The sequence below is a fragment of the Lepisma saccharinum genome, chromosome 9 (assembly GCF_977018435.1).
Source record: "Lepisma saccharinum chromosome 9, izLepSacc3.1, whole genome shotgun sequence".
NCBI classification, from domain to species: Eukaryota; Metazoa; Arthropoda; class Insecta; order Zygentoma; family Lepismatidae; genus Lepisma; species Lepisma saccharinum.
Genome location: NC_139237.1, coordinates 84,979,227 through 84,986,981, shown reverse-complemented (window position 1 = coordinate 84,986,981; position 7,755 = coordinate 84,979,227). Strand labels below are relative to the sequence as shown.

Below are 7,755 nucleotides of genomic sequence, written 5' to 3'. Positions count from 1 at the left end.
AGATCAAGTTACACACAAAGTGCCGAACTCGCCGAAGATTCTGGGTTGGAGACCTGACTTGGGTGTGTATTTCATTGCGCTTGTTCTTTCCTCAATTTCATCTCATCATCTCTCATCCTCATCGCCGCTATTAACTCAGAATGGATAGATGAATTACGTTAAACAACTCAAAGTACAACTCAGCACAGTTCACATGATGATAAGGTGAAAGTTGTTCTTCTCGATGACCATAATGGCTAATTAATGGTGAAGATAAGGATGAATAAAGATAAGATGAAATTGATGAAGGGAACACTCGTTATGGAACCCGGGTCTCGAACCCGGAACCCACTGTGCTGAGATCGTTAGTCGACCACTCAACGCACTAGTCCACCGAGGCTACAGAAGTAAATTGCGTGCGAATTTGTGCCTCTGTTTTTACTGCTGCAAAAAAATCAACTTTTCAAAGACATTTCTTGAACATTTTTTACCACTTGGTATGTTGTTTTGAAAACGACATTGACAAATCTCACAATGGTTGCAAATGTTTTTTAAAGTTTTTTTTAACTTTGTTGTAAGAATCCAAGGTCCCTTGCAATTTCGGGTGCAAAATTAAACTTCAATCTGACATTTGAAAATTATTGTATTACTAACATTCCGTACAGTGCATGACAATGAGCAAATACCAACACGGATAAAACTGCTTTATCCTTCATAACCAGAAATATTTTCAAAATAATTTAAAGTAGAATGAATTGTCTAAGAATTCATTCAGAACCTGGTAACAGTTGAAATGAGTTGAAATATATTTTTCTTAAAAAATCACACACTATAGAGCGTCTCAACCTTAAACGTCAGTATGGGTTAAATGGAGCGCGGCGTTGCCAGATCAACAAACGGAGTCGCATCGAGACGCTGTTAATCGCTAATGATTGCGACAAATTTACTTCCTTAATATCGTATAGGAAATCATCAAAATCTATGTATTTGATGCATTTTGGAAAAAAAAACTATAGTTACCTCAAGATTTGCATGTAAATGTTTATATTTCGACGTAACTATTTACCATTTTACATTTGCATTATATGTGTAATACACGCAACTATTGTTACTTCTTTCGTTGAATGTTGTATCCTTTACATAAACAGAATTAAATAAATGCAAGAACAAACATTAAGATACATTTTTTACGGAAAATAAAGCACACTGGACTTCCTACGAACCGGGGCAAATGCCTGGAACTGAATTGTAACCTTGGTGGCGCGCAATGAATTTGATACGCGAGACAGCCCGCATAAACAAACTACGATTGCGGAATAAATAACGGTGCTGTGGAGAAACAACGCATTCTAAAAATAACTTCAAACAATGGTCAACACTTTTCTTGCTTGGTTTGCATGTGTATCGCGACAAACCGAAAAGTTTCTCGCTAACCAACTTTTTCGTGTTACGGTCTGATGATTTATACAAAATATGCAAGGTATATATATATATATATATAACTCTCCTCGTAAGCAAATTAATTCACTCAGACGAAGAATATCATATCTACAAACATCATAGATCTCGTAGAAAAGAAACTGGCGAAGTTGTTCAAGCGGTTTGATATTTATGGATTTTGAAGTATTTACTAGAAAAAAGTTACGCGTTTTGCAAAATTGCATAATTATGAAAAATTCAGATCACATGAATTTATGACAGGTTATAATGCCGTCAGTAAATAGAGCATAAAAAACTCTACATGATAATGATTTCATTATTTGAAATTTTCGACTTTTACATTTTGTAAATTTTGTAACATCTCGCAACGCAGCGGTGGTAGAGAAGGACAGAGCTATTGGCAAAACTCATGTATTAGAGAGAGAGGGAAGTACTCCATTTACTTCCATGCTGACTTTCAAGTTTGAGACACACTAGAATTGTTTACCAAGAATGAAAACACATCACAGTACTTACGATTTCTACAAATGATTCCAACATTGTGAGTCCACCTTTCTCATTGGAATTTCACAGCTTTAGAACGAACTCCTTCACACAAACATACACAGTGTCATTCAAAATTTTTCGCTCCAACATTAACTAGTAGAATTAATTCACATGAACTAAAGCGTAATTGCTCTTGCACTACCATGCACTCAGAACGGATTTGAAATCTTCTCTGGAGTATATGAAGTACTACAGTTTCCATATTCACTAACACAAGTGCTGGTATGACAAATATCCTATTCAATACACTAGTACAGTTTGTCTTCACACATGGACTCCTGATGGTTCATAGCCGTATGACTAATGTAGCACTGCTTTGTAGTAATGAAGAGAACTTCTGTAATATGCTTAACTAGGAAACCATCGATTACGTACACTTATGTGATACACGATGTGTGTCTATTGTCTTCCCTGTCGTTTACAATACCTCAGAATCACCATTATTAATTGTATGACGAACTCTTGTATTGAACATGAAGATTTTATATTGCACATTCTTTATTCTAAACTATTTTACCTCTCAAGGAGGTGTTCTAAAGGTAAGATATAAATAGCATTTTGTAACAACCTAAGTTTATTCTGATGAACCCAGACTGCACGATGGGTATATGAGAATTCTGTATAAGAATTGAACTCTACGGCTTGTGAGAATTGTTATTATGAAAGCACATTTTTATGCAGAATGTTGACGCAGAATTACTGTTGATTTTCGACAGTTACTGAAAGACAAAAGTTTATATGTGGGACGATGATTACGATATAGCTTTGATACTGCCAGTAAAAAAAAATACAAGAATCGACCACTGGCTTTGAAAACACTGGAAATTTTGCTGTATTATTTTAGGTTTTGCATTAATGCCTGTGCTGTTGCGGTAGTTACATTGTGCAGCAAAATTCTGGGACTTACAATGGATTTTCTTGCATTGGAAATTTTTACAATTGCATAATCTACTTAAATTTACGAGGGCAAATTTTTTTTCAACCTCCGATGGTGCCGCCAGTAGGCCCGTGAAGCGCTAGGAAGCGGGTACGTCGCGCAGTGTGATTCGCCCCCCCCCCCCCCGTTCCACTATAGCCTGACAAGTTAAGTCCCGATATGCGCAGATCGCTGCGGAGCACTTCGTATTACGTCATCCTCCCCACCACTCTTCTACTCACTGGTCTGGCGTTGAGAGTACCAATGGTGCCAACTCAGCAAAATTAAGCTAAAACAAATATGACAAACAATTTCACTGTTTAGCGTGACGGTGCATGCAGGCTCCTATTATATCAGTAGTTCATTTTGTTTAATCCGGCCTTTGAAAATGCGTGCGGTGCGCCGATCGTAAACTGTAGTATTACGCACGTGCGTTAAGGTTTATAACTAAGATAGACTACAGGGCGAATGACTTCGTTTTCTGAATGCGACATCGAGCAGTGTCCAGTTTTTCTTTTTTTAAACCGAGTGGGGTGGTGGTTCGTTTGTTTATCGTACAATAATCACCACGAGAAGGCAATCTGATAACACGCTTGCCTGTGTTCTTTTCTAAAGCATTGAAATGTTCATGCTCTTTACTCTTGGCTGCAAGATTCTTACTTTGAAAGAGATGGACTTATGGACGAGCGTGTACATGAACTGATAATTAGACTTGGTGAAGCCGATTCAGACACGGACACAGATTCATCGGTAGACACAGACTCGGATGAGTAGGAGAGTGAAGCTGAAGAAGGAGAACTGGAAAACATTTAGAAGGTGAGCTCAGTTCTATCGTTTATATATTTTTCATTTTTCTATCGTTTTATTTCATACATTTCTTATGCTGGTAAGAAATATCATTGATATAACTTAATTCATTTAAGGTTTAAAGGGAAAATATCAAAATGTATTTAGAATTTAGCGCAATCAATAGGTAGCGTAGGTGACGGGATACTAATTCATGCCTTTCACATTCAAATTTCGTTGAAAATTCTCAGAGGATTCAGCTCCCTCCAGTTTGCAACACTGCGAATGAACGTCGCCGCAGCCAATGGAGTGGGGAAATGTGATGTGAGGTGCGCAAACAATGGATTGCAGCGTCTTGTTTTTAAACTTGTCAAGTTATACCTCTACCACTGCCAAGGCCAACGCTTCAGTTGAAGCTGAGCGACGGGCGCGTAGAGATGTCTGTTACAATCGACTCTCCCGCCAAGTGCGAGGTGCGAGTGTGATACGATTTCTACAGGCAGAGGGGCACAATGCAGCGGAAATTCACCGTCGAATGAGCTGTGTGCCGGAGAAGCATGCTGTCTTCGGGCATTATTTTGCTTCGTGATAATGCCCGACCGCATCAACCCAACACCTTCTTCAACGAATCCACTGGGAAGTGTTTTATCACCCTCCCTACATCCCAGACCTGGCGCCGTGACTTCCCATCTTTTCCGGGCGATGAAGAAGTGATTGGGAGGACGGTGCTTCCACACCAATTCGGAGCTTCGGCAGACCTGGCTCAACAGACGGCACTTTTCTTTGCAGAGGGTATTGGAAAGCTGGTGCATCGGTTCGATAAATGTCTGAATCTTCTTGGTGATTACGTTGAAAAGTAGATTATACGTGTACGTAACTTTTTGTCAATAAATCCATTTTGCTATTCACTGTGGTTATGATTTCATGCCCTATCGGAGGTTGAAAAAATATAGCCCTCGTATCATTGATGTATGGAGCATCAGGTGCGAATGTAAACTAGATATTTGAGGGTCTTTTCATGAATAGGAGTCAATAGTACGAGCTAGATATTGGCCGATATTTTAAAATGATTCTTTTTGGTCATTTCATAGTTGAACTGATATGCCAAACCAACTTTGGTCATGTTACGTCACGTCTGTTTTACAAGAAACACCTTCAATTGCAAAAGAGAAGGGTTCATATACGACGGAACATTTTGAGACTATGTTGAGCTGAGAAGGGACAAAAGTTTATCCCGGTTAGAGATTGTTCCACGATCTCTTTATTAAGTCGGCGCCTTTCTCTGCTATCATGAAGGTGGGCGCGTTCGTGTGTGCGGTAGGTATCATGGGCATGATGGACGCGTCGATTACCCTCAAACCTTTGATCCCGTGCACCTTCAGCTCGGGATCGACCACCGCGTCGGGATCCGTGGAGGGTCCCATCTTGCAGGTGCCGGAGTAGTGGTAGATGGTGAAGGTGAGCATTTTGGCGGCGCACCTCCAGTACTCGTCCGACGCGAACGCCAGGTGGCTGCAGCCCGGGATGGGGATGTCGTGCAGGCGGGAACCGTACCTCTTGAAGGCTTTCGTTTTGCTTATCTCCACGGCCATTTTGATGCCTTCGACGAGGACGTCCATGTCTTCTTTCTCGGTCAAGTAGTTGTGGTAAATGAGGGGTTTGTGTAAGGGGTTGTTGTCGCGAAGCTTTATCAACCCTTTACTCTTTGGACGCATCAGCATTGGGAATATCATCCAGGAGTCGTGGCCCTTTATGGGTTCGTACACTGTGTTGTACACGTTGTCCTGGAGGTTGAATGTAGCTTTGGTCATGGGCATCGTGTTCAGCGAGGCTGCTATGAAAAGGAGTTCTATGTCGGGGAAGTCGATGGATTTGTTGGCGTACTTTGTGTTGACGAACGCCAGCGCTTCGCATGCCCCGGCTACTGACAACGGGCCTCCGCCCTCGGTGAAGTACTCGGTCGCGTAGGACAGCTCGTTCATCAGCTTGTCTTCCTTCAGCGCCACGGAGGAGTTGATCAAGAAGGCCATACCCCCGAGGGCGATGTGGTCCATCAGGTTGTGACCGACTTTGAGGTCCTGGATGACGTTTATGTTCAGCGACCGCAGGTGCCGCTTGGGACCCACGCCCGACAGCATGAGCAGCTGAGGAGAGTTGATTGCGCCCGCCGACAAGATCACCTCCCTCCGCGCGCGGATGGTCTCCTTCCTCCCGTTTCTCAGCACCTGGACGCCGTACGCCTGCTTCGACATGGGGTTGATGAGGATCTTGGTCACCATGGATCTCTTTATGACGTGGAGGTTGGTCCTGTCGCGGATGGGGTTGAGGAACGCTCTTGCGGAACTCCAGCGGCTGCCTCGTTTCGTGGTCGTCTGGATGTAGTTGAAGCCGGTCTGCGTCTTGCCGTTGTAGTCGGTGAGGTTGTATCCCTTCTCGACCCCGGCCTGCAGGAACGCCTTGCTCAGTGGGGTGCGCCAGGGGGTGTACGAGACAGCCAAGTACCCGCCCGTCGAATGGTACCGAGACTTCTGGTACTGGGGTATCGTGATGTCTTCGGATTTCTTGAAGTAGGGGAGGACATCGTCGTACCCCCAGCCGGGATTTCCCATCTCCTCCCAGTGGTCGTAGTCCAGCTTGTTCCCTCTCGTGAAGATCATGAAGTTGAGCACGCTGCTACCTCCCAGCACCTTACCCCTCGGCCAGTGGCACCTGTTGCCCTTCATCCCCAGGCAGGCCGAGGGTTGAGGCTCCGTCATGTACTTCCAGTTGGCGTCGGACAGCTGGAGGACCGGAGCAAGCATGGGGATGTCCATGACGAAGTTCTCGTTCCTCCCAGCCTCGATGAGCAACACCTTCCAGTCGTCGACTTCCGTGAGGCGGTTCGCCAGGACGCACCCCGCCGTTCCCGCCCCGACGATGATGAAGTCGTACTCCGGCAGCAGTGTCCAGGGGTCCGTAGGAGATTCGTTCCAGACGTGGCCAGCTTTTCTCCAGAAGCGGAGCATCGCCTCTGTGAACGTCATGTTGGCTGCAGACGTGAAGGTTACGCTCACCACCAGCAGGCATAGCGGCAGGAGTCCCTTAAGCCCTTCCATTGCTAGCTATTTGGTCCGCCTATCTGCAAGTAAAAAAAAAAAAAAAAAAAAATTAGGTTCGTCTTGAAGATGTCCCAGCATCCTTAGCATAGTAAAGTTCTCTCGGGTGAATTTTGGAGAAATACCTTTCGAGAGAAAACAATCCTTACCTCTGAAGGCTTTTGTTACAGACGAGAATGAGTTTAGGTGTTCAAAGCTCGGAATATTCTCAAAAACTCACTTGGTCGTTAACTCAAGAGGATATTCTCAACATGTTCAGGTCATGCGGAACGAATGGGAGAGGAAAGAGTAGTTCACAGGATTCTTGTTGGAAAACCTGATGGTAAGATGGTAGGAAGGCCGAGACTAAGATGGATGGATAACGTTGAGATGGGCTTAAAGGAAATCGGTAGTGATGGAAAAGATTGGATTGATCTTGCCCAGGATAGGGTCAGATGGAATACTTCTGTTGCTGCAGCCATAAACCTTCGGGTTTAATTAACAAGGCTAGAGAGTTTGGTAGTACGTAGTTTTATGGATACTTTAAACAATGCTTTAAGAAGGAAGTTTACAGTGTAAAATGCTGATTGAAAAAGAGACGGTCGAAGATAGTGAATTTCCGCTATCATTTAACTATCCAAACAAGAATCAGCATGGTCGTTATTAAAGTATTAGCGACCATTACGTAGGAAACCTAATTAATATAATTTATTGATTCAGTTTGTAAAAATATATTTATATATATATATATATATATATATATATACTTGAACGGTATAATATTGTAAAATCTACAGTAACTTCTAACTCTTCGGAGATTTTCACATATTAGTAAACAATGATCTGCAGTGGCGATGTTATATAGGGGGATCAGGGTGAACCACACCCTTCCCAGAAAATCGACTGCCCGCAGTTTAGGAGAAAAAATATATTGACTGACAGTATTTGGAATTCCAAATTTCTGAGAATTGTGTACCCATGATCTTCCCATACTGGTGTGTCTCCTTTATGAAC

General features: G+C 43.0%; 1 pseudogene across 2 annotated transcripts in view; it reads right to left on the bottom strand.

Moving 5' to 3' along the window:
* Positions 1-604: 604 nt before the first annotated feature.
* Positions 605-7,755, bottom strand: part of LOC145992214 (glucose dehydrogenase [FAD, quinone] pseudogene) — a 34,567-nt pseudogene continuing 27,416 nt past the window's right edge. For both annotated transcript variants that reach the window (XR_014442153.1, XR_014442152.1), the window contains exon 2: positions 605-6,785. The product of XR_014442153.1 is annotated as a glucose dehydrogenase [FAD, quinone] pseudogene, transcript variant X2 (transcript). The remainder of the gene's footprint in view (positions 6,786-7,755) is intronic.